General features: G+C 40.6%; 1 protein-coding gene across 2 annotated transcripts in view; it reads left to right on the top strand.

Annotated features, from left to right (window-relative positions):
• rnf152 (ring finger protein 152) overlaps nucleotides 1-27290 on the top strand; it is a 56671-nt gene that overhangs the window by 13383 nt on the left and 15998 nt on the right. For both annotated transcript variants that reach the window (XM_031728542.2, XM_031728544.2), the window contains 2 exons: nucleotides 8781-8811; nucleotides 21250-21327. The gene's annotated coding sequence lies outside the window, so the exon portion shown is untranslated. The remainder of the gene's footprint in view (nucleotides 1-8780; nucleotides 8812-21249; nucleotides 21328-27290) is intronic.

Below are 27290 nucleotides of genomic sequence, written 5' to 3'. Positions count from 1 at the left end.
GCTCACCTGTCTAGCTTGAAGGAAAGTAACCTTCACAGTCTTGTTTAATGTTAGCTCCTGAGTGATTTTGCCCTCGACGTCCTCGTTCACCAGAATGCATAAATGCACGTATCTTCCTAACTTTGGAAACTCTTGTATCCCGCTGCTCTCTAAAAGCTGTAATGTTGATTTGTAGGCATGTTGTCAAACCTGTATGCTAAATATTTCACTCCATTTGCAGCAAGCTCACCAACGTAAAGCTTAAGAAATATTAATAGACAAAATGTTACAGATTAACTTAAAAATATAGAGGTGGTATTTGGCACAGTTTAAAAGTGATTTTTGGCATTAATTTAGATTATTTTATAAGAAAGGTTAAAATTGGGCAAAATGAATGCAAAGTCAAATGATGTAAGACAAACTAGGAGACACTGTCCCTATTTCTGGAGACCTTGTCCATCGAAATCTTGCAAAAAAAAAAGTGCATATGCAAAATTACGATCAGATTTATTAAATGTGCACATTGGCCTAGGGGTGGGCAATATATCGTATATACTAGATGTATTTGGGACTGCATGTAATTGAGTTTTTTTTTTTTTTTTGGTCCCAAATGCTGCGAAGGCATCACTAATCCCCCCCACCTAATCGGAAAATGTTCTACCTGCCACACTGCGCTGAGCATGCTTGTTTACCAGATAGGGGGGGAAATATGGCCGCCGCAGTAGTTTCAGACGAGCGAGGGAATGAGACTTTAACTGAAGAGGAGTCAGACGAGCTAGTTCCAAAGAGAAGCAGCACTGGATCAATAATCTGGCAGTGGTTTGGATTTCACAAGAAGAATGTTGAACAAAATGTAATAATTTTCAAGAAATGCCGTAAAACCATTGTTGTTAAAGCTAGCAGTGCCATGAATTTATCCTGAAAAGTCATCCACTGCAAAATGGGGAATCCCGACATTAGAGTTTCAAGCCTACACTGGCCTATTTTGTTCTTTTCACGGGGCGTATGTTATTTAATCTGAATAATCCGTAACCAACAGATTTGTATAATCTGCATACCATTTATACACTGACACAACCCCATTTCCAAGCAGAGAAAGTGGTGACAGTGTTGTAAGAAAGTAATTTGGACATAAAAGTTCATTTTAAAAAAGACTAATAGACAACAGCAGCTACTTTACTGCCCATGAAAGCAACAGAACAAAATTGACTAGTCAACTAATCTACAAGAAATGGCTAAAACTGAGCTCAGCTACTGGATGAAAGACTGACTGTACAAATATTGTGTATATTTCTGAGCCTTTGAAACAATCAGTCACATGCTTTAATAATCAGATCATGTTGTTAAAATCTGTTGCACTTTATGCAAACACAATGTCCTAGATTAGTTTGCAGAGTGTGGCTAACGTTAGCTGTGCTATCAGCTTTCTTTCCCTGTGCAGAATTGCTACACATAGACAGTAAAACTCTGATTCCATCATTTTGGTACTGCAGATCCGTGCTGGTGCATGCGTCTGTTATGTTTATTTTCCAACTCATTGTCAATTTCCTCTCATAGAAAGACGGAGGGGAGCTCATTTCTGTTGGATATGCCTCTGTTGGTGGCCAGTGGCATAATAAAAACTTAGAAGCAACAGTTTACTGGTGTAAAACATCCATTAAATATGAATATCTTGCCGACTAGTATGGAAGGAAATTTCTATCTGACAGGTGGTTTATACAAATCATTAATTAGATTGGGGTGCATGTAAAGATGCCTTTGTATGTTTGATGTGAAATTATTCTGTTTTTTCTGGCAAGTTAGACATTTGTATATAAACTATTTGATGTATCTTCTCGGTCTAAGCGGTTAGGGCAATTCCAGAAGAGCCTTAAATCTGCTTTCTTTCTAATGGCTAGCAGGTACAGCCACTGCAAAAGGGTATTTTGGTTTTATAGAAGTCTGTGGAAAAATGGTCCTTGGGCTCCACTGATCCCTGACCTCAGTAAACGCCAAAGCAACATGGTGTTCATTTTTTAAAGTAGGATATGCTTTGCCATGTTACAGACAAGCTGCCAGCCTGTGAGTGTGTGGTGTCCTTGGTTTCTCAGTCTGATCTATCAAACATGTTCAGATTGACACTTTACAGCTGGATTTGCCAAGTGATGCCTGATATTGGGATAAAATAAAATTTAAATGTTAAAATTTGTTTTCATTGGAGTTTTTTTTTTTTTTTTAAATCCACCATGTACGAGTGACTGAGCTTTGTGCCAGATGATGCCAGTCAGTCTTCCCTTCCATCCTTCATCATTAGTCCACTGCTCCACATTTTGATTCAGGTCTTTCTGTGCTGCGGCTATTTAACGGTAATAAAGATGTACTGTCTTTGGATTCCCCAGTGCTCACTCTGTTCAGCTCTGCCAGCGAACCTGTCCTCGTAGCCAGATTTATATGCTTGGCAGCCATTCCTCGGATCATTGTTGGACATAAAACAAACCATGGGTGGAGGGGCTGGAGGTGGAGAGGATCTTTAAATGAATAACTTTCATTTCTTTTCTTTCATTTTCACTCAGAAAGGAGTCATTCCTGAGATTAGATGTCACACATGTGATTGGTTTTGGTATTAATAGACTAGTCTGTCATATATGCTGATATTATGTACTGCTTTTTATGCAGTCCACAGCAGGAAGGGAACATTTATGAGAATTTCACACATGCTCCCCAGAAGACGACTTGCAAAGCAGTGAAAACCAGGGAGTCTGCAGCAGCATTCCTACACCATCTTTTACTCCATCTCGCAAAAATCATCTACCTGGCCTCTAATGTGTCTTTACTGCTGCCAGGAAGCGCTACAGTGACTTTAATCCCTCTTTTCCTTTTATTTTTTGCTCTACCTGTTTTTAAGTCTGAGTCAGCGCTCAAACAGAATGACAAACTGGGCCCAGCCGCCTTCCCTTCTGCTACATTAGACGTCTCAGTGGCTGTGGATCACCATGGTGGGTGGCGAGGCTTTTCCCAGCACCTTGCCGATGGGGAGGTTGTTGGTTGCATGTGGAGCAGCATGAAATGACCCTTTTGATGCACACGCTTTAAAAACACATACACATAGAGATTAGTGTGGCTGTGGGTCAAGATGTTATATTTTTCTTGTTTTAAACATTTAAATATGCAGGTTTTAGTTGATTAAAAGCAAAATCCTGAAGCGCTTGTGTTTTGATTCAAAGATTTTTGCAAATGTGTACAGAATATGTTCATTTTTATGAACATGTTAAGATCACAATCAGTTTATCTGAGTTAAATAGACAAGTATGCATTTTTGTAAGCCTTTAACATTGACCCCTCAAGGTGGGTGAAAAGATCCTTTTAAGGGTTTTCGTGGCTATTGCAGGGCTGTGCGATATGACCAAAATCTCATATCCCAATATAAGACATATACATAGCCCCTCCTTTTGGAATAAGGTCCTCGATTTGTTTTGACTGGTCTTTCTGTTTGTCATCATTTCAGTTTCTTTTGAAAAATCCCAACAGGATCATCAGCTTTATTGTGAAAGGATTATGTGGAAAATAAATAAGCGGATGGCGGAGCCACACGCTGGTTTTACCATCATTGTTGCTAACGACAAGGCGTAAAAACAGTCGTTTGTCCGTCCGTAGTGTGGTTATTTTAAATATAAGAGAAAGAGAGAACTTTAAGAAATTAATGTAGCTACTAAAAGCGGTGAAAAAATATAGCTGTAAACAGTTTACTTTGCGACACCATGAAACAAACGATAGCGTAATATGAAACGATAGCTGTTTTTGTATCGTCTTCCGATATATATCGTTATATCGAACAGCCCTGGGCTATTGGTAAAAAAACAATGGAAAGTTGCATCATGTTGTGTGTGGGTTGTTGTGGTTTGTGGGTTTTTTTTTTTTTTAACATATGAATTATGCTATGCTTGTAGGTTTTGCATGTTTTTTTTTTTTCAAATATGATTTGATGTTTTGTAAATCTATATACACTCACCAACCACCTCATTAAGTGCATCTTGCTAGTACCTTGTTGGACTTGAGTGCTGGCTTAAATCTTCACAGCATAGATTCAACAAGTTGCTGGAAACGTTCCTTGGAGGTTTTGATACATGATAGCGTCACAAAGTCACACATGATGAAGATCTCCCATTACACCACATTCCAAAGGTGCTCTTGGATTGAGATCTGGTAACTGTGGAGGCCATTTGAGAACAGTGAACTCATTGTCATGTTCAAGAAACCAGTTTAAGACTATCTGCTCACAAATCACTGATTAAGTTATCTATGTTGGTGTTATTTTCAGCTTAATAAGGACACATCAGCTGGAAGTGGTATATTATTCATTTAGCTTCCCAACAAGGAAAAACTCTGCCAGCGTGAAACGACTTCATCAAAGGCTCGTTAATGAATTTCCCTGAATCTTTCTAAAGGTCATGCCGGTGATCTGCAGCTGTGCGTGGCTCAACAGTAGGTTTGAAAGACAGGATGACAACTCATTTAAAGAGCAGGAAAGAGTGGCTAAAGAAGACTGACCAGCTGCTTTGAAGGCAGTGGATCTATATTGTAGTCTTTTTATTTTTCTTTGTACAGCTTTTAAACATTCAGACAGTGTTGCTCTTGCTGCTGTGAGAGATGCGTACCATTTGCGCTTTCTGGGAAACATCATGGTTTATTTGCTGCAAGTCTTTGATGAGCTGTAATAAATTATTATTTTTTTAACAGAGAAATTGAACACTGTGTTTGAAGCTCACTTCAAATCCAGATCAAATCCAACTGGAGCCCATCAGTGGCTTTTAGGCAAAAAGGAAAAAAAGTACTCCTACTACGCATATATTATTTTAAAAGCCTGTTGTATTGGAAGTAAACCAAATAATGAAAGCAGGCATGTCAAACGCATCAGGTGTCTCTTCTCTTTCGGCTCCAAACCCTCATTTGTCTTTGCCTTAATGGGACAGCCGATTGTTTTCCTCCTTGTGAGCATGTTTCCACACAATTTGAATTAATTGGATTGTAAATTGATCCTACTTTGGAGCCAAAACCCTGGAAGCCGGAGCTTTGGCTGCGTACAACGGTTTAATCTGAATACTAAATGTTATTAAAAGCCTCCCCTGCTTCGCCCGTGTAGGACAGTGTGTACCTGGTAATGAGAAAAAAGCCCAGAGGGCTTATTGCATTCATTGTGCAACAGCATGGTATAATTCAGTAATTAATTGCCTTAGTGCCTGCATGTTGCCGTAATGTTTTCAAGATAAACACTATGACGTAGTTCCCATTAAATGGCTCTTGTGGCTCATGCTAACTTTACATTTACCACCTCTGCTTGGAAGTATCCCCAGATGGCGACCTCTTATGCAGTCAGCAAAATGGCCATCCCAGGCAGCTAATATATGTATTTACTCTGGATCAGTCAGAATGGCAAATAAACGCAAAAAATCATGTACAAACCAGCTTTCTAGAAAGATAGTTTTTGGAACCTTTTTTTACAGAAAGGCAATGAGAGCTCAGAAACACAGATAACTTGATTTAAAAAGAAACAAAAAACAACCAGTTCAAGTTAAACTTTGTACATTTTGGCAAACCAAGTGGTTTCACAGCTGCTAATTAAACAGTTATTAAGTTGGTTACGTCATACAAGTTGGCCGAGGTGGTCAGTGAGAGAATGCTCATTTGTTACAACGATAAATGAAAGCAGTTGTTTACTTGCCAGTGCTAGCTTTGTTTCACACAAAGCACAGAAGGTAACTGATCTGAGAGCAGTGAACGCAGAGCCAGCAGTGGCTTAGCTAGTATGCTAATCTCCGACAGTCTCCCGTCACAGACTAGAGGTTTATCCACACTTCACATGTGCAATCAAGCTTTATTAATAAGAGAGGGAGACAGACAAGTCCATGAGATTTTAGTAGTTCTGTAATCAAGTTTGCTTCCAGAGACAATATCCAACTGCAATCACAAGATGGCAGTGATCTAAAGGATCGATGCAATGAGAGAATGAGAATGAGGGATGAGAGAAAGTTTATAACAGAATACTGTTTGAGATCAAAGAAGATTTTTCACTTAATTTCGGTCTATTTATTTAGATTCCACTGCACAAGCACTCCCTGCCTTGCTTGCTCTGATAGAACATCAGCGTTTAAATCTTTACAACAGAGGTGGAGTTGGAGGTGGAAGTTATAAACTTACAGTATTGGAAAATCTAGGTTGAAATAAAAGTGCAATATACCTGAAACCGAGTATTTGTTGCTTTACTTTGTCTTTTTTATTGGTTAAATCAGCATTGTGTAAAACAGACTGTGTAATATATGGATGTCCACACCTCTACACCACACATCAGTTAAACATGTTTTGCAGTTTCACTGCTGCCATGTACATATCTCCTAGTTAGCTAAGCAACAGATGCATAAAATACTAGAATTCCAGCCAAAAACTGCCTCCAGTGGAATCACAGGTATTATAAAAAGAGAGATGTTAGCACTTTTTGATGAGAGGTGATTAGATAAAGAGTATATGCTGGTGACTGACACCATGAACTAATAAGGAGAGAGTTTACTGACATAGGGGTTGAGGACCATTTTCTCACAAACATCTATAGGACAGAAGTCCTTTTGCAACCACAGCTATTGGCCCCTGGTAGCTTCACTTTACAGACCTGTATACTATCTGTGGTTGGGAGACTTATCATTGAAAGCAGCCAAGCAACAACTCCAGTATTGAAATGGATAAGCTATTAAAAACAAACCAAAAAACAACAACTCTATAGAGTTTTACTAAAAGGAGAAGATAAAATAAGAGAGATTTATAGTATTTTTCACTGTATCAATCTCAGTATTTACGATGTACTGTCTTTAAAGTTGGGCAGTCACCTGAGACTATTATGAAGGTGCCACGTGTTTTATTATCTTAACATCCCTTAAAGACCTTATTATCCTTGGTGAACAGGTTTTTCCTGTGTACACTATACATGTACTTATTAATATTCTGCTCCCAGTAGTAAGAGCTCAGTCTGATGTTTGCATTGTACGAGGAGCTCATTGACATTAATTTGCATGCATCCTTTGATTGATGGTATTTACCTGCCTTTTTATGAATGGCCTTTTATATCTGGTGTTCTCCATGAGAGCATGGACGAAGTGAGGCCTGAAAGATTTTTTCCCCTCCTTTCTGTCTTGCACCTTTCTTAGGATCACATTTAGCTGTATAAAAAAAGAACAATGAGAAAAATGACTTAAATGTGTCTGGTCTGCTTTAACTCATTTTCTATTCTCATAAATTCTCTCTAAACCTTGTGTTTGTTCACTTTTGAAAGCTCTCTTTCCAAGAAAGTGAAGTTCTTCTATCAAAAACACATTTCATTTTAACCCCCCCCCCCCACAGACACACACGCGGCATCTTATTTTGCTCCACCGGTGGCAGAATTTTAATTCTCTCCTTGCAAAACCTCCTCGCCTATTGTGCTTCACTATTCAGATTACAGCGCTTCTTCTTCTCATCTCGCCAGCTCTGCTTACACAGCCAAAGCTCGAAGGAGCGAAAGACGCTCCCCACAATGTAGATGACAGGATAAAGGGAGAAGGAGACGGAGAATGAATGAGGAAGGGAAGCGAAAAGAATGGAGAGAGTGATAGAACGAGAAGCGAAAAGGCCAGGGAGGGAGGAGAAGCCATGTCTCCTTTGTCTTGACATTTCTCTGCGTCTCTCCTCTGGGAATGAACACCTCGATATAAATGTTCCACACAGAAGATGGAGTGGGATAGGAGGAAGAGGAGGAGGGCTTGTTTGATGTGCATTAGTTATTACAGAGTCTGCGTATAATTTGGTTTGGGGTTGATGTAATTAAAGGGTTCGGGCCTCAGCAGTTTTCCTCAGACTAATTTGTTTAGGAAGTGCTGATTCCCCCGCCGGCCGCCGGTGACGATAGAGTGACTCTGCTGCAGCTGTTGCTGGTGGTCATGGCAACAGGAGGGCCCACAGGTGTCCATATTGATATCTCTGTCGAGCTAGCTGCCTCCTCAGCGGGACTGCATTCACATTCAGCACTTTGCACCTGGTGCTGTTAATCCACACAGTGGCTGGAAAGGACATCCACCTGCTAAATTCTCTAAGAGATGAGGTGGTATTTAGAGGGCGGTACTCATTTACACCTGGGAAAAGGTTATATCCCAGTAATAGATAGGGCCCTATTATATTAACTGCTTATAAAAACTGAAAAGAAATCCTGCTAATTAGTGAGCCTTAAGCCAGCACACTTGTCTGAATTGCTTTCCAGATGGTTAGCTGTGTAGCTCCTGAACAAGCAGGAACAATTAGACCTGAACCTACCAGAAACTGCAGTTCCTCTAGTGGCCACCTGAGGCTGGCCCAAAAGTGAGTCAATCCCCGAGACTCCCAGGTTAAAATTTGGACATTTGGACAAAGCATGTTACAAAAACCAGTTTTGGCACCTATCGATAGTTTCCCTCTTCATGATCACTCTGATCTTGATATTGGAGGTAGGGACGTGGTGTATTTGACTGACAGCTCACTAATCTGTGGACCTCTTTGAATGGATTATCTGACTGATTTTGTGGTTGGTTTGTGTGATACACACCATCCTAAATATTTGTGCTTCAGTTTTGATGTGTGAAATTCTTGTATTTTATTAGTCTGTTAATTAGCACTAATTTGCAGGTGTCCCTGTCTGTGCTTTGTACCTTCTCACACAAAGGGTGACACCCTGGTGGCTGTGCTGTCTTTTATATACAGTCTATGTTCCTGAAGCAGATTATATAAAGTGGCACTAAGATGAATTTTTTTGTTTCTTTGTTTTTCAGAAAAAATAAACACAGGAGTCTGACGACGCTGGTGAGTGACGTTTATTTAAGTAGAATTAGATTTGTGCCCTTGTGTTTTTAACTTTTAGTAATTGTTAATGAACATTTTGCATTTCAGATATGAACTTATGAGGTGTGAAATGGAGCATGCTAAAAAAACCTTTGAGAAACAGGGATGATTTCTGCTTATTTTATAATAACCTTTAGGTTCTATTAATTTCACTGGACTACTTTTTATATTAAAAAGTATTTTATTTTATTCCTAATTCTTTCATTGACTTTCAGTGATGGTTCCCATTAGTTTTACAAGTGTAGCTTTGGTTTTCATTATTATCTTGATGCACCCTCGATCATCCAAGTAAGTAAATCCTAAAAAGCTGATTCTTTTCATTTGGACATTTTCAGTGGGAGAAACGTTTTGTCGCTCATCCAAGTGACTTCTTCAGTTTCAGCTGACTGCTGAAGGTTTCCCCAACCTTATAAACAGTACATTTGCAGAATGACTGAAACCAGCCCAGTTAATGAACAATGGGCTGTGAAGTCAGTTTTTTGATCATTAATATGGAAATTGTCCACTCAATTAATCACTGGCCATGAGTACCATTCACAGAGAGTTGGGGAATTTGTGTTGGCGTTACTCAATAACATTTATTCAGTGCGAAAAAGAATAACAAAAATCTCTCAATTTGGGTTTCATTATTACACTTTAAGTTTAATAAACAGGCAAGTTCAGCGATCTAAAAGAAGCAGTGAGATGATGCAACGGTTGCACAGCACATGGTCAATGCATAGACTTGTCTGAATAACAAGTTTTAAAGGTTTTTCTACTTACATCAGTCTGTGCTGAATTTTGTAATATAATCTGCCATGCTACAAGCATGACACACCCACAGAGTAAAGGCAGGAGGGCCACCCCAAAGTAGACTTCCAAAGAGTCTGAGGGAGGGAGATTTGAAGAAACAGGAGACAGGAAAACAGCTCGTTTCTGACAGAAGACGAGATGATGATCTGCACAAAGAGCTAAAAGTTCACTTTCAAAAAGAGTTCTCATCCAATAGTGTGTCATGTACAAACTGCATGCTGGTACCTGATATAAAATGATTTCTAATTCTAGAAAACGACTGATTGCACAAAAAGCTAATTTGCCTTTTTATGCTGTTTTTCTGTGGAAAAATCTAACGAGCTAATCAGCCTTAATCACAAAATGAGGCTGATGAGATGTGTCATTCATTTTTTGTTAACTACAATAACATGGGTTCCCTCCAAATAAAAATCTGGCATGTGTTACAGTACAAACACATCCTTGCTCGCAGGAAAGGATGAGTTGGATTTGAGGAGTTGTGAGTGCTGGCAGGGTTTTGGGTTTGTGCGAGTGTGATGCTTGTGGTTTTCTTTGATTTAAAGCCTCACGGTCTGGCCGGGACAGCTAAAGTAAGCATGCTGTGTTCACGTGCACTTGATGTCACCTTGCAGGATTTCTCTGGGCATTAAAGTTGGCTCATGCTGGAGTCTGGAGCTGCGGGCATGTGACGCTCAGCTACAGAGATGATGATGAGTCTCAATTCAGCCTGAAATGAAAATGCAACTTTTTGAGACGTGAACTCAGTTTCTCTGTGAAAGCATCATCATACTCATGCAACTACATGATTCTTACCAGACACTATGGTTATATCTTAAAATTGCTGCCATTATTTCTTATAATTTTACCATTTTGCAGTAATAAGTTCTTCAGTTCTGCTATGGCAGACTGCAGCTTTTGGGATTGGTTTTCTCTGCGAGGTATTTGATGAAAGCAAAGCTTTGCCTACATCTCGAGGCCTAAACTCGGCAGGTTGAGAACCGATCCTGCTGCTCTGCTTCCTGCCGATGATAATCTGTCCACTCCTCGGGTGGCCTGAATGAAAGCAGGAGCTGGCTGACAGATCAAACAAACCACCTCCTTGCTTTCCTGCTAGATTTTCTGGGGAAAAGAAATAGTTTTCAGCTTTGCTGCCAAAGAAAATCACAGGTGGAAAACAGTTCCTAACTATGCACAGGTGGAGTTTTCTTTTTGTGAGCTGCAGGTTTGATAATCACTGAATCTGTAAGTGGTACTGATAATTTCTTAAGTCCTCTCTGGAAATATTTAGATGGACTTGCTGTTTTTGAAATCCTGGAGGCATCCACGGATGTCCATACGTGGCCTCCCCTGATTGTGTTTACTTCGTGCTGGACCAGGCAGGTGTTTCATGTATAAATTATGCCCATTAGCTCTAACTAAACACTGGAAGCAAAGAATAAAAGAGGTTTCCAGCCTTCTCTAATTCAAATGGCTTCGTAGATTTACTCTGTTCAGTCATGCATTTAGTGAATCTCCTCTCAGTGCAGAGAAAACTGGCTCACCCGTAATAATCTTTTGTTGGCCAACTGTGTTTTTAAGGCCACCAAGCTGCTAACCACGAGTGCACCATTAGTACTCATGGTTAATTCTCTTTTAATGCCATCTGGAGCAACCAGTTAAACCGAATGAGCTGAAATCTGTGTGAGTTTCACAATAAAAGTATGGAAACACCAGGTGATAGAAAAACATCATTAATAATCCACAAGGATCCACTCCAGGAGAGCGGGGCTTAACTCCCAATGCTTATGCTTTTGTCTAATTTGTTGTTAGATTAGTGGTAAAGTACACTTTGTTACAATGTTAATCACATTAAAAGCTCTATTTTCTGAGATACAGGCTGACAAGTCCAAACTCATGGAATATACTGTGTGCCTGCATCCCTGAAAAGAAATGCAGTGTTTCCCGCACAAAGATTTTTTTTTATTTAAATGTAACAATAATTGTGAAAATCCTAAAAACTAAGTATATTTTTAAGAGCTCTCTTAAGGACTTGCCAGATAATTTCAACTAGGTTAATATTTGGCATTGACGGGGTCGTTGCAACACCTCAATGCTTTTCTTTTTCAGCCATTCTGTTGAAGATTTGCTGCTGTGCTTGTTGGACAGATGGCCTCACATTTGACTCTAGAATATAATTGATTCTAATATCTATTGTATATAGCGGAGTTCATGGTTGACTCAGTCACTGCAAGGTGACCAACAAGCCCAAATCATCACCCCTCAGCCACAGTGCTGTCAGTTGGTGTGCGGCGTTTCAGCTGACAGGATGTGGTTGGTGATGCTGTCCACTATCACCCAACATCTTCACTCTGGTCTTGCCTGTCCAAAGGACATTGTTCAAGAAGTCTTTCTTTCTCACATGACTGTATTTTTTGGCTGTGTGAAAAGAAATGCAGTAGCAAAATAGAGGAACAGCAAAGGCTTGAGCCTTCATGGCCTGCTGCAACATGGTCAAAGTTTCAAATAATGAGGTAAGCCTATGTAGATGTAATCCCTAAAGCTTTGACTTCACACATATTTTTTTATAATGCAAGGATGGAATGGGATTACTTTGGACTGTAAAGCGTGCAAAGCTACTCTAGAGTCGAAGATGAACGAAATGAGCATGATAGGCCCCCATTTAAAACTTTTTTTATGAATATAATTGTGTTGAAGTAGCTTCTTCACTCTAATCCTCTAATTGAACTGTATTAATATGGCTTCACATATCTCTGTCCATTTAGTGTAACTTATGTGCGGACACTTAAATGCTCTGTAAATATTAGAGCACTTTAGGTCACAGTGTAACATTTATGCTATCTTGTATAATTCTGCTATAAAAGTTGCTTTCAGATCATATGAACGCCACTACAAAATGAAGGGAAAGCGAAAGAATTCATGAGACTTTGTGCTTATCTGTGTGCGTGACAGCACGTTAACATAGCTACCATTATGAGCTCCAGAAATATACATGACCCATATTCATGTCTTGTGGGGACTGTCTTCACTCAGTTCATCCTCTGGTGATGTCTTCAAGCTTTATGTATGTCTTTCTTGCTGGTGTCTCATATCTCATTCATGCTCGTTGTACTCTTTGGACGTCTTTGTTTTCTCCCTCCCCCCCCTCATGCTGTCAGTGCGTCTCTTGGCCTGTTGATTGAAACATGCCCGCAGTCTGTCTGACGACATTTGATGCCAAGTGGCTGATTTATTTGCTCTGTAACACACCGATCCTCCTGCTGTGAAACCCCCCTCGGATCTGCTTCCATTTGAGGAATCTTTGAGTGGATGTGGTGCATTTCATCAGACATTGACTCTGTAAAACAGTTTTCCTCCTTCTCGCTTCTGGCTGCTGAGCTCTCACTTGCTGAGATGGCATTGTGCTCTTCATTGACTGCACCTTTGTGTGTTTGTCTGGTCCTTTACAACCGTCTCATCGGATGTCATGGCCATTGATTAACTCGACAGGCCTCGTCAGAGCTTGTTATCCCGTCCATTTTCTTGCCAACTGCTCGAGTCATTAACATTTAGGTTGCTGCGCAGAATGCCTCAGCAGGTGTTAATGTAGCTCATTTTCCTCACCAGCGTCCATCCATACCTGTGCTGCTGTCCGAGAACAGCGTGTGCTGTGCAAGTGTGATAAAGAAAAGCAGCACATCACAAACACTCTGAAGTCTGTGCATCTTACAAAGGATGAAATTAATGATTGAGTCACTTTCTGGTGCTTTGTTAATCAGCTGATTGCATTTGGGTTGCCAGGTTGTCACAAATCCTCTTCAGTCCTCACTTAAAATAAACTGAATGACCAGCTGAAATCTGTCCATCTGTCCATCCGTCTGTCCATCCAATCACCCATCGATTCATCCATCCAACAATCCATCCGTCCATCCATCCATCCACTCACCCATCCATCCACCAATCCATCCATCCGTCCACCCACTCACCCATCCATTCATCCATCCACCAATCCATCCGTCCATCCGCTACCTCCAGCTCATCTGCGGGAAAAATGTAATCTTTCTGGTTTGCCATGGGTCTACCTCACAGCCTCTTCTTGCTACGATATGCCAGGGAGTACTTTGCTCATCCATTCATTGGAGAAGCTTTTTTTCAGTCACTACCCTATGACCACATAGATCGACCGGTAAATTGTCAGCAGAGCTCTCTTTACCACACCGTTTCTGTACACCATCCGTTTGTCAATCACCCACTCATGAACAAGACCCTGAGATACTTAAACTCCTCCACTTCTATTAGAACTACATTATCTACTAATGTATTCAGACAAGGTCATGTCTGTGTTATATAGTTATTATATACTACACTGGGCTACAATTAAAATTACAAAATGGGCTTTAAATTTGAAACTAGGCCAAGTTTTTCTGCGCCACCCCCCCCCCCAAAAAAAGAGAGAATATGTAGGACAAATTAGAGGATCTCATCCAGGCTGGTTTGTGATGGTTTCTCTTTGGTATGAGCCACTGCAGTGATGTCACAGTGTGTAGGAGGAAGTGGTGCATTCAAACACAGGGAAATCTCTGTACATAATATTTACATATCACCTGACTTCTGCAGGCTAAAGGACAGCGTGTTCTCCTGGTTTCTCTTACCATGGAGGTGTTTCTTTAATACGAGCTACATGTTGTTGACCACTACAGCAACAGCTCCCTCTGTCAGCTGCAGGTCTTTCCGGAAACCAATTGTTTCCCCAGGTTGTCCACTGCCAAGCACGAGAATTGGCTTTACAAAAGGAGCTCTATGAGGCTGAACCAATTTCATCAGAGGCACCTTGAAAGCATGTGTGCACAGGTACCCTTTCACATGTTTGGCCTCAGGAGACACCACTGAAGGTCAAGCGTGTCAGCTGTGAACGTGCAATATGTGTGTTTGTGTGTGTCTGTGTGTTTTGTGTTTGACATTTGCCTTTTGTTTTTTGTTTTTTTTAATAGTAGCTCTCTCAGCTGCGGGGCTCTTATCTGGTGTGTTGCACTGCTTTAAAGAGAGGGGTGATCTACAGGAGAGAGTGGTGTTGGAGGTGGAGGTAATCAGGGGTTTGTCAGTGGTCGTGTCTGTATGATGTCTGCACAGGTCAAAGGTGCGTCATTCAGCTCATGTGCATGTAGAGACAATGACACGAGCCTCTCTGCCTCTAGTTTTGTTCTTTGTCTTTCCCACTAACTACCCCCACTCTCTGTTACATTGCGAAGGATTGTAATACAAGATGGATTAACCTCCCGTTAGACCAACCAGAATACAACAAGCAGCTGAGATTATTGGAAAAATTTTTTACCGCAGTAAAGGCTTTCATTATTTCCTTTTATCTCCTGAACAGTCATTTGCTAAAGAGTCCACATCTCAGTGTCTCCTATAACGGATGAAATTGCCATTTATTAAACGTGCCACAGTGCTTCGTCTGTCAGCTCCTAAAAACAATACAGTCATCAATCTCAGACGTGCTCTTGGCCGAAGTTTGGTGAATTTTCAGCATCCTCTCCTACCATACGATGATACTTGAACATTGCTGATATTTGAAAGATTAGCATCTTTCCTGTGCTAATATTAAATAGACTGGTACATATACAGTGCTTTCCCACAATATCTGATAACTTAGTGTTTTTAACCAACTATTTATACACTCACTCTGACTCATCAGGGGCAGTTCAGGGTTCAGTATCTTCCCCCAAGGATACTTCAACATACAGCAGTGCTCTGTGTTTGCAACATCATGACATATAATCTTTGGCTTGTTAGCTAACTGTTGTTGTTAGAAGAGTCTTTGTATTACTGATGTATCTTTTTTTCAGCTCTATTCTGAATCTTGCATTTGCACTTAGTTACAATTTCCAGTGTAAACATAATTATCTGCCAACTATATCCTGACAATCAGTCATTAGTCACTCTGACATGTTCATGTGTTTCTTTCTGGTAGTTATTGTGCAAATTAAGTGATACTGAAATTAATCACAGGCAGCCATAGATTGATCTAAAATAGATTCTTTAAGACTTTATCCCCTAAGAAGGTCAAAATCTCCCTTTTTGATTACTGGCACGAATTAAAAACCAACAACAACGCAGCCTTTGTTGGGTCCGTCCATGCCTTGTGCCGGAGTGCAGGATTAAACCACGACTTCAGATGACCTCGACATGCTCGCAGATCAACGCCACGATTCCCCGACAACCTCGGGTGTAATGAGCAACACCTGACACCACGACAACAACACACCGTCAGGCTTTAATCCTGACAAATTGCCACCACTGGTCTGTTTTCTAAAGCCCTTTATCTGCCTCGCCTGCCCATTCACTAACATGCATAAGCTCCCAGAGTCACTCTGCATTCTATATCCTCCCCACCAGGGCCCATTATCTTAAGTGAGTGCTGATAGGATGCGAGAGGATGTCCAAATGAGCAGCAAGAGTGTGTTTGAGATCTGACTCGTAATCTAGCTTGTATAAAAATTGCGTCAGTAATATGTTCTAAATTTTCCTGTATGTGTTAGTATAAACCAAACCTGTATAAGTGAGAGCTGCAGGGCTTTGATGTTGCTACTCAGCTGTCAGACACATCAACTCCATGCTCTTTTTAAACACAGCAAACACAGCGAGCTTGCCAGTGAGGGAGAAGGCATGTAGGAATATCAAAGCCTTTTTATTTGGCAACATCTGGGGACGTTTTCTGGAGGCTGATTGCAACAGAAACTATTGAAAGCTGCCCTTAAAGTGGGAATTATGCACGTCAAGGTTCCTCTGGAGAGGAGTCTCTTTAGCGCTGGCAAGCTGTTTTACAGTCCCCATACTGAGGACTGCTTCTTATTTCAAAACCAGCCCCGTGTTTTCACTTCTACAGAAAAAGGAGAGGCTTCGAGGCTGAGCCGGGTTTTTTTTCTTTTCTTTTTGTTGATGTGTGTTGATGTGCAAATAGTCGTCAAAGCCGTAGTTCCCTGTCTGAGGTCGGAAACACTGTGGACACAAGACTGTATATTTCCTTTCTGTTTGGCTCATGTTGCTGATTTAATGGGATCATAACAGATTCTCAAGTCTTGTTATCTCGGCCAGACATGTTCTAATATTTCATATATGTAAAGGTAATAACCTTGCATTCATTTCGCAGATTGCTTTTACAGAAATGTGATACAATGTATGCCTTAGTCTATCAAATAAGCTGTAAGGGTGCCTCAGTTCATCCCTGACAGTATCTATATTTTCTGAGATATTTCTTCTGATCAGTTGCACCAAAAACACGATTCAGGACTTTCTGTGCAGGCTTCACAGCAGCATCAAGTATCACTTGATGCTGCTGTGAAGAAGATGAGTGGAAAGAACAGCTTTCAGTTCTTCCCACTCATTGAGATCAGCTGCAATCTTGTCATGGTCTCACGGATTGTGAATATTTTTTTCTTTGCTTCCCTCGGTCTTGTCTGTGCCTTTCTCTTTACGCAGTTACTTTTCTGTCTGTGTCTCTTTTATTTCCCGTCTCTGTCTTCCCTCTGGTTAACTGCTCTCACCTGCTGTTATTTCTTTCCTTGCACTGGCATATGACTTGTTCTCTAATTAGTGCACTTTGTATACACAGTAACTGTCCACTTTGTTAGTTACACCTTGCTTGTACCAATTATGACCTCTTTTTGGCTTCAGAACTTTCTTAATTCTTCATTGCATAGATTCAACAAGCTGTCGTATGTATTCCTCCAAGATTGCTCACAGATTTGCAGATTTATTAGCAACACATCTGTGATGAAAATATCTCATTCCACCACATCTCAAAGATGCTACATTGGATTCTCGTCCTTCGTTATGTCGTCTGCTGGTGTCTTGGTCCTTTCTCTCAGTGCAATGATATATTTACAATCAGATGTCTTAGGTTGGAGCCATTACTTGCAGTAACAATACTTTGATCATTTTCTCTTATTCTGAATGGTCATAAAATCTAAACTTTAACTAAACAGCCCCCAACAAAGCTGTTAGAGGACAAAGGGAAGTCGGGGCTGCAAGGAAGATGAATTTAGAGAAATCAAAACACGTTTTGGTGAATTAAACAGTACAAATGTATAAAATTGACTTTTGGACTCATTTTTATTAATAAAAAGACCATAATGTTGGATCTTTCACCTTTTCCTAACAGAACTGGATGTTATCATTGATTACAGGTGACACAGTATCTTTCCATTTATTTGTTGATGAGGCTCGTTAAAGAGATCAAGAGGTTACTGTATCGGTTTGCACTGCATCCTGATGGATTCATTAGTAGTTGTCCTGACCTGTGACTCAGGAGCTACCTGCCAATCAGGGTATTGACTCGCTTTGTGTTTTCACCAGCTGAAGGTGTCCACGCTGACATCGGCCTCTGTGGAATATTTCTGTCCTAGGCTGAGTGCCAAACAGGTCCTCGGCCTCAACACAGTCTGTCTCACTAAAAGAGATGAACGGGGAGGGAGAGAGGCAACATCCCGGCCATTTCTCAAAGTCTAAACTGTGTTAGCAGGTGGCACAGCAGGCAGCGAATTTATGAAATACTGTTTAACTTGCTTTTCCCATTTTTATCTATAAACTGACCACGTAGTCCTTCAAAACAATAGCCTTTACTTTCCCTAATGTAAAATATGTTTGAGGAGTTTTGTTTCTTTTGCAGTTTTACAACACAGGCAGCTTTCCTTTGTCCTTCCAGAGACACCACAGCTGCTACTTAAAGATTTCTGCTCTCTGTTCTGGTGTTCCTTCTTTTCCTTGTTTTTAAGATTTCAATTTTCACTTGAAACAGAAGGATTAAATAGTCTTAATTGGTTTATACTCAAAGGATTTAGGATTATAATATAGAGTTACGTCATCTTGCCTGAAAGACAATGTTATTGGGGGTGAAAACAGAGCTTTCTGTGACTGGGGCGTATTGAAAAATATCTTCAAGCACACAGAAACAGAAAGACGAGTTTACCCTGACATATCTGGAGCCTACTTGCTATGAAGAACAATATTGAGTTTTAATTAAGGTTCAGACTGTGGAACGAAGGCCTTTGGTTCTTCTTTGATAATTAGAGATGGCAAAAAACTTTTTCTCTTGAAGATTTTCTCTTGAGGTAAATGATGCCAGTGCACATCATTTGAGGTTGGAGTCTCAACATAAGATAATGTTGTTGAGTTGTCAGTTTAAGAGCTTTGATAAGCCAGTTATGTTATGTGTGCTACCAAAAAGTGACATTGTTGCTCACAGTGTCTAACTTTGCATTTTATAATATGAGTTTGTTCACTTTCCGGCTGAAAGTTTAGGAGACTAGAGCACAACAATGCCTTGGTCATACAGGCCTAGGCAGGGACCCCCTGGCAACCTCTGGGGGCTAGGAAAAAATGTGCATTCCCATTTCCAAACAATTTTCAAGTGGTTGCTGACCTTGACCCAGTTATAGACAGTTTCAGTTTGGCTCGGTTGTCAGTAGTTTGCATGGTACACGCTGATTTGTCTGCAAACACTCACAAGCTACCCACTGTTTCCAATTTCCAGTTTGGATTGCACTTCTCATATTTACTCCAGCCCGTTCGCCTTCAAAGTAAAAGCTTTACTTTATTGTGGTAACTAACCCTTTTCAAAAGGTGTAACTTATATAAAGCAAACTTGGGAAAGGAATCAAACTATTCCAAGAGACTTCCTCAAAACTTTCTCAAAAAGATGGAAAAATAAAAGGAACAATAAAAAGATGCAAAACAAGAACATGCTAAAAGAAAACTCATGAGTCACTAACTATAAAGATGCAATCCAGCCCTGAAGAGATGCAGAACAACCACAAAGATGCAAAACAAAAATAATGAGATACAAAGAGACCTTACTTCAAGACTGACTAGAAAGAGATTAAAAAAAAGAAAAAGACAAAGAGGTCATAATTAGAAACAAAATGGCCAATGGAAGAGCGGGCGTACTCAGTAGATAGGATTTTTTTTTTTTTTTTTTTTTTTCAATGCATTTATCAGAAAGCAGTATTGATTTGTACTAGTACCTTAAAACTGGAATTTAAGGTGATATTTACCGCCCTGCTCTCAGCAATTTACAGCTGGATTCAGAGCAGAGTTTCCTGTTGTTATTTCCCTCCATCCCAGTCAACACATGCTGAATTTTACTGAGGGGAGGGCAAGAGAGGAAAGTGAGCCGAACTGGAAATCGCATTACACGTTTCCGCAAGGACTTGGAGGGAAAACAACCTGTTGTTGTTGTTGTTGTTGTTGTTGCTGATGCCAAACAGAAAAACCCTCGAGCAAGTGTCAAAGTGGCACACAGTTCTTTTTCATCCTGTGTCAGAAAATATTCCAACTTGTTCACACGTGTAACCCCAACCTGACAGCTTTTTCAGAAGTAAGATTGGCAGGAAGTTTTTTTTTTTTTTTTTTTTTTATGAAACATGTATAAATGTTGTTGTGTTGAAAATAAAAGCATGAAAAGACAAAAACTGTGATGTTTTCCACATTTTCCCAAACCATCAGATATACTTTAATGCCTGTTTACAATATGGCTTACTGAGCTGTCATTGGTAAAGGACACAGTTCATTTCTAACATCTGTCTTTGGACCAATTGCTTGGCAACAGCACATACTCCATCATCCTACGACTTCGTCATCTCAGGCCACTCAATCCTCCTCGAGGCTTTCCATGTTATTCTCAATGATGTTCCTCTGTTTCACTGGCATGTTAAATCTTGATTGCATTAAATGGAAAGTGGCTGGTATGCATTTGTTTTAATGGTGGTTCGACACGATCGCAGCTAATGGGTCGGACGTCACTCTGAAAGGAAAATAATCCACCATTTAAATACAACTTATTATAGGGAGGAAATTAATGCATGAAGGTTAAACTTGCTGTTGGATAATAACACAGGACCTGTGGAGTGCCTCTTAAGAGTCGGGGACATTACACAGCAGATAATGATGTGTCTGAGCGCTAATAGTGAACGTAAAGATGAGTTTCACAGGTAGACATTTTCTTATCTAACACCTGTGATCTAATATATTTTTCTTATTTTACTGTAAAGATGAGATTTGTGTTTGTGAAGTTGAGTTTGAAACATGATTTTGGTTTTATGTCAATAATTAATGCTAAGCTTTACCCATCCATGATGAACTTCTTTTTAACATTGTGGATTGCTCCCTTTTTCAAAAAAAGTGTCTCAAGATCTTGATCAAGAGTGATGATTGGATAGCAAATCTGTATTCAAACACTCAGCAGTGGTCTTGAGCTTTAGGTAGAGACCAAAACAATAAAGTTTGTCTATAGTGTGGCTGGGTTCAGCCCAGATTGAGGAGTTTGTGGACTAGATTTGGTGATCTGCTCAGGATCTGTTGGTCATCTGAGCATGTCAGCTGGGTAGGGGACACCAGGGTTGGAACCAGTGATGTTATTAAGCCATAAATAGACATAAGTTATTTTTGGCAGTTCTTCAGCGATCAGAGGCCGATCCCCTCAAACTGCAGGTGTGCCTGACCTGAGATTCTTTAGCAAAATATGAAAGAAGTGGATCATTAGCTCACTCCAGGAATACAGGCTTTAACCCCCCACCTTCCTCAGGCCTCCATAGAGGCAGCTCTTAAATCAGGGCCAGTACTGACATTTTGTCTTTTGTCCTTTTCTCCTAACAGCGATCCTTTTGGACCTGATTTATTTATGCTTTGGGCACCACGACTGATCGGAATAACTTGGAATCTGCTTCTGTCTGGGTGAGTTTGTAAACCCTAAAGACACTAGTTAGACTCTGGTTTGCGTTTATTTTCTCTGCATGAGGTCATGTCAGCCATAAGTTACATACTTGAAATCACAAATTTTATAATCTGCTCTTTACTATATTTAGTCTTTTATGCTAAAAGAGAATGAAAGATAAACAAAAGACAGAAGGCACAACATGGCAATACTCAACCTTTTAGTGCCAGAAATGATAGCTGATGTGTATGAGAGTGAATTTGTTGACTATTTTAATATTGCACAAGTCTTAACATTTCAGACATTGCAAATACAGACTATATTTGACCTTAAAACCTGCTGTCCTACAGAAGTTGTGTAGTATTTAGAAGGAAGTACTGCATTTAATGAGAACAAGCATTAAAGTCAAACTATAGTTCATGAATTAATGATTATGGAGGGCATAATAACGCCATACTTACCGGCTTTAAGAAGCTTGTACTTGTAAGCATGAATTGCTGAACTATGGTTACCTGTAGTTTGTCATGTTTGTCTGTAAAATCTCATTAACTACCAGCTGAGTAGTCGTAAAATTTGGAAAACAAAAAACCCCAAAGAGTGTAACACAAACTGGAAATGAAGGTTCGTCTCCAAAGTAAAAGTTGCTCCCTCTAAAACATGGTGGCACGCCTTTTGCTTTCATGGTGAACTTTCTTCATATGCGGTTTGCGTCGCACTTTTTCACTACAGCTCAGAGAAGAGCGGGACAGTATCTGTAGACAACTCCGTCACTTCTACTCAAACTACAACTACAACTGCAGCAATATGCTAGCAACCAACGCAATCACAGGGAGGTTTTTGAAAACCAGTTTGGGAATATAAATGTTTCTCTTGTGACTTTTGGTTGCCACAGGATCACGGACTGGTCTGGCGTGACTCAGTTTTTGCAAACACTCAGAAATAGTCAGGTAATACAAATTTTTCCCCTCACAACTGGTGGTTTACAGCTGGTTGAGGACCAATCTCTGGGCCTTATTCTCTTGATCCCAGATTTCCAACATTACCAAAGGTAACTTCATGTGGTTAGTGGTCACATGTCTGCAAAAGGCTTTCACCACAATTTCTTTAAGACTCATATTTCTCCCATAGATTTCAATTTGGTGTCTCTCTCTAATCAGACTCATAAGAAACCCGTCTAAACTCTGCTGGTGCCATTATTCTACCGAAATGAAAATTTTCATTTACTTCATAATGATAAGGTAAACCTTGATATTGGAGCAATTAACGCTGAGCAAAACAAAAGGAAAATATTTGTTTACGTTCTGTGAAATAATTAAGTTGTCACAAAGCATTAAATTACACTGAAATATGCAGAATTAATCCTCAGGCCTTATTCTGGTTTTCTTGTGCGTGTGGGAGTAGACGACATTTGTTTGGGTTCGCCCATAATTAACGTGTCAAAGCGCCAGCGACGATATAGAGGTGTTAATGGTGACAAGGTGACATGTAAAGGTTTGAGGGCAGCTCTAAAAATATGCCGCTGTCACCTCATCAGTTCTCCCACCTCCGGTCGTTTCACCGACGCCCTCGGAGCGAGTCTTTGACAAAACATCCACGATATGACAACCCGTGTCTCCTAACAACGTGCCACGGTTTCCAAACGCGCTTCAAACTGACTGACAGACTCTTGAAAGCGTTAGCTGGCAGCGCTGCCGTCGATGGATGTGCGAGCCAAGGTGCAGGTTGAAGAGGAGGCGATACGTGTGATGACTCTCTAATCGACTGTTTCTTTTTTTCTTCTTCTTTTTTTTTCCCTGAATGTTTTCCTGCCGAGCTTCTAAAAAACACTCAAGCTTGGTGTTTTTTAGAGCTTGTGCAGTGGAAATGCTGCAAATGGACGCGCACACACATGAACACCTACACCAACACGCACACAAATTCCTGCTGTGCTGCTTCCTGATGTGCGAATGAGCTCGTACTGAGGGATCAGGGGTCGAGGTGCATTTTCTCAGGTACCAGAGAGCCTTATTTACCACTTCCTGTCAGGCTTAAAACCCACAAATCAGGGCACAAACACACATAGATGGAGAAAAGCTCTTCTTCATACACCTGTGATTATGAGGTTTTTTTTTTTTTTTGGTTTTCTCAAATGTCTTCTCACAGCCTCAAGGCCTGTCCTTAAATGCCATCACCTCGCCTGTGAACTCTGTTATTTAATAAGTGAATCGAAGTGTTTCATTCTGCAGCGAGATGTGCTCCATTTGAAGACCTGATGGTACAAAATGATTTCTGCCATGAGAGGAAAAAAGCACATTATGAGCTATGAGTCATCTGGAGACTGCATTAACCTCTGAAAGTTTTTCTTTGTTTTAGAAATATTATTCAAACTTTTTTTTTCCAGGAAACAACATAAAATAATAACAGTGCCATTGTCCCACAGTTGATAATTTGAAGTGATCCTCATTTACATAATTTCTGTAAGCAGATTAGCTTAATTAAAACTGTCAGTGCTGTTTTGAAGTTTAGCCAGAGCTGCTGCGCTTGCCTTTATCTCCAAGCTCCTGGATCTTTATTTGAATCTGCAGATGCAGATCGAGCCTCCGGCTGCTGAAGTCGCAGTGATGACCTTTTTCTCCTTTAAAAATCGCATGTTTTCTCAGGATAGAGATGCCTCTCATCAAAGAGCAGAGAGGAACATTGATTAGTTTTCCAGAGGGAGTTTTTTGGACTTACTGTGACCTCCGTGAAAGTTGAAAGGATGCATCATGCCTATGTTGTAGTCACAGGCAGTTTAAAGGATGGATGAAGCTTCATGGGCTGAAACGTGAAGCCAATGCTGAAAGCGACTTAAACTGGGCTTCTTTTTAATGGCCAGCAGTAGTTGAGTTCTCTGCTCAATTGATCTGCTATTTCAGTAAAAAGATTTTTGAGGCTTTTATGAGGTCAGTGTGCAAGTTTATAGTCTCATACATTACAACGTCGTTGTAGTCAGAAAAGTTGATAAACCAGGGAAAGCATCCAGTTTCATGATGGTGACTGCAAAGATTGTCAACTCAAGTCTTATAACCAGTCTGTGGGTTCAGTAGAAGTGTGCTTTCTGGTCTTATATTTATTGAAGAAAGACATACATTTAAAAATAAATCTGTTTTCAGTTTATAAGGTTGAATTATCCATCTCTAACATTATGGACTCTCTAACTCACTGTAAATCATCCCGGGATGAATTGTTGTTACGCTTTATAATTAAACTATAGTTGAAACTGAAATGCAGCTGGCATTAGTTTTGTCTAAATTCTAACTGGCTTTTATAGCTGATTTTAAGTTTGCAGTCAGACTTTTTTTTTGTACCTGGAGAGAGGTACTGGATGAAGTCAGTTCTCACCAGGTAACCTCCCAGCATTGCGGGAGTTGATGTGACGGACAGTCATGCACAGGCAGACCCATGCTGGTGGAGGGGGTGGAGGGAATCCATCCAGCAGCTCTGCCAGCTCTGACTCTCTCTGGCTTCTCAAGCTGGAAATTGCCATAATGTATCCTGCAGTGGTCGGCTGCACAGGCCTCTTTCAGGCGCTCCATCTGCTCTGCTGACACACATATACACAGTGCAACACTATCACATTATGTGTGATGCACAGAAAGAAACACGCAGATACAACAGTGTCAGCTAATGTGTGCACGTAATATATGCTTAAATACACAGAGAAAAACGGTATGATTACTAATGTGGACTCAGGTTTGGTTAAGCTGCTGTTGTAAAACCTGAGTCAAGCACACAGCATCACTACTTTCTTTTCTTCACTCTCTGTCTGTCTTTACTGTTGAAAGCAGCACAGTAACCCAGCAGCTAGCTGGCATTACCCATCATGCCTTGTGACAGTGTATGTTTATCAGATTACTATATTGTCATTGTGTTTGGTCTGTTCAATAGGCTTAGCTGCAGATGATTAATTCTTCTTTTGCATTATGATTTATATCATTTAGTGTAACAAGGAAAAAAAACTTCCCCATGTTCTTTTTGGCGAGACTAGTGACCAATAATAAAATGTGCCCATGACATTTTAAAAGCCACATTTTATATCTTTTCTGTTCACCAGTACTCCAAAACCCAAAATCCCACATGTACTGATTCCAATTTTCAAGAGTAAGGGTGATGTGCAGAGCTGTAGCTACTACAGAGCAATAAAGCTGATGAGCCATGCCATGAAGCTATGGGAAAGAGTTGTTGAAGCTAAGTTAAGGGGAGAGGTGATGATCAGCGAACAGCACTACTGATGCAATGTTTCCTTTGAGGGTGTTGATGGAGAAGTATAGAGAGGCCAGAAGGAGTTTCATGGTGTTATTGTGGCTCTAGAGAAAGCATATGATAAACTACAAAGAGAGGAACTGTGGTACACCATAACGAAGCCAGGAGAGGCAGAGAGGTAAGGGGTGGTGCAGGACGTGCATGAGGACACCGAGACAGTGGTGATGTTTGTGGTAGGAGTGACAGATGGGTTCTAGGCGGGGGTGGGATTACATCACAGATCTGAGCACTTTTTTTGTTTGCAGTGGTGGTAGACAGGCCTCATCCCACCCGGCTCAGATGAGGCCGGGCGAGAGTCTCTGTGGACTATGATGTTTGCAGATGATATTGATCTGTAGTAAGGGTAGGGAGCAGGTGGAAGAGAGCCTGGAGAGGTGGAGGTATGCTGTAGGGAGAAGAGGAATGAGTGTCAGTAGAAGCCTGAAAGAATACATGTGTATGAATGAGAGGGAGACGGGTATAACAAACAAATAGTAAGGTGGATAAAATTTACATAGAAGAGACAGTGGAGAAGAGAGGCAAAGAAGAGAGTCCAGGCAGGGTGGAGTGGGTGGAGATGACAGAAGGATAACAGCAAGAATGAAAGGGAACATTTACAAGATGGTAGATGGAAGATTCGGAGACGGTAGCATGGACAAGACAGGAGGCCAAGCTGAAGATGATAAGATTTTCATTGTGATTTCCATTGAGCAGAATGGACAGGATAAACGAAGAGCACATCAGCTCAGGTTAAGCGGTTTAGAGACAATGTTAGAGAGGAAAGAGTTTGGACAAGTGCACAAGAGGGATAGTGGATGTATTGGACCAAGGATGTTGAAGATGGAGGTTTCTGGCAGGAGTAAAAGAGGAAGACCACAGAAAAGGTTCACGGATGTAGTGAAGGAGGACATGCAGACAGTTGTTAGGACAGGTGAGATGGAGGCAGATGTGGTGACCGTTAAAAGGAATAGCACAAAGAAGATGAATGAAATTATACCACACAGGACTGTACAGAACCTGATAACTTTTTAGGTGTGTCCCACTTAACCCTTTGGCCTCTGCACTGTTCCCATTAGGCCCATTCAGTATTGCCTCCATGCCCACTAAAATCAAAAACTGGTCCTCATTCTGTACTCTGCTCTTGAGCCCACACTCAAATATGTACTGTAAAATGTAACGTCTCAAGGACAGCCTGTTCTTTGCCCTACTCGCCTGTGCAGTTAACATGAAATGCGTATGAAAAATGGGCCGCTGTTTAACGTAATTGATGAGTTTTGGATTAAAACACACACAGACACACACCCATACACACACAGCTACTTGAGCTTTAACCCCAGCAGCTCCTGCTTGACCACTTCAGCTTCAGTTAAATGTACTCTGGAGGAGAAGTGTTGAGACCCATCCAGACTTGTGATGTGTGGGAGAGAAAATCGACACAGCAGCTTTGTGCAAACGCTGCCTCAGCACAATGCCTGCAGTCCTGACACACAGCAGAGGAGGGCACGTTTGATTTGGCATGTTTATTCGCACTGTAACATTTATGTTGCTGCAAAGAGCCTGCAGCTGAAAACATGAAAGTTGATGGAAAGATTAAAAAAAAAAATTGGAATACGTTAGTGACGATTAGCTGCAGTAAAACCAACACTTTATCCCCATTTGTCTGTCATGTCATGGAATACATTAAAGGTTTTTCACAGGTTGAATTGATAATTTTTTAACAATG

This window comes from Oreochromis aureus, linkage group 9, assembly GCF_013358895.1.
Source record: "Oreochromis aureus strain Israel breed Guangdong linkage group 9, ZZ_aureus, whole genome shotgun sequence".
Lineage (NCBI taxonomy): Eukaryota > Metazoa > Chordata > Actinopteri > Cichliformes > Cichlidae > Oreochromis > Oreochromis aureus.
The sequence above is the reverse complement of the archived record's forward strand: the minus strand, read 5'-3'. Positions and strand labels throughout refer to the sequence as shown.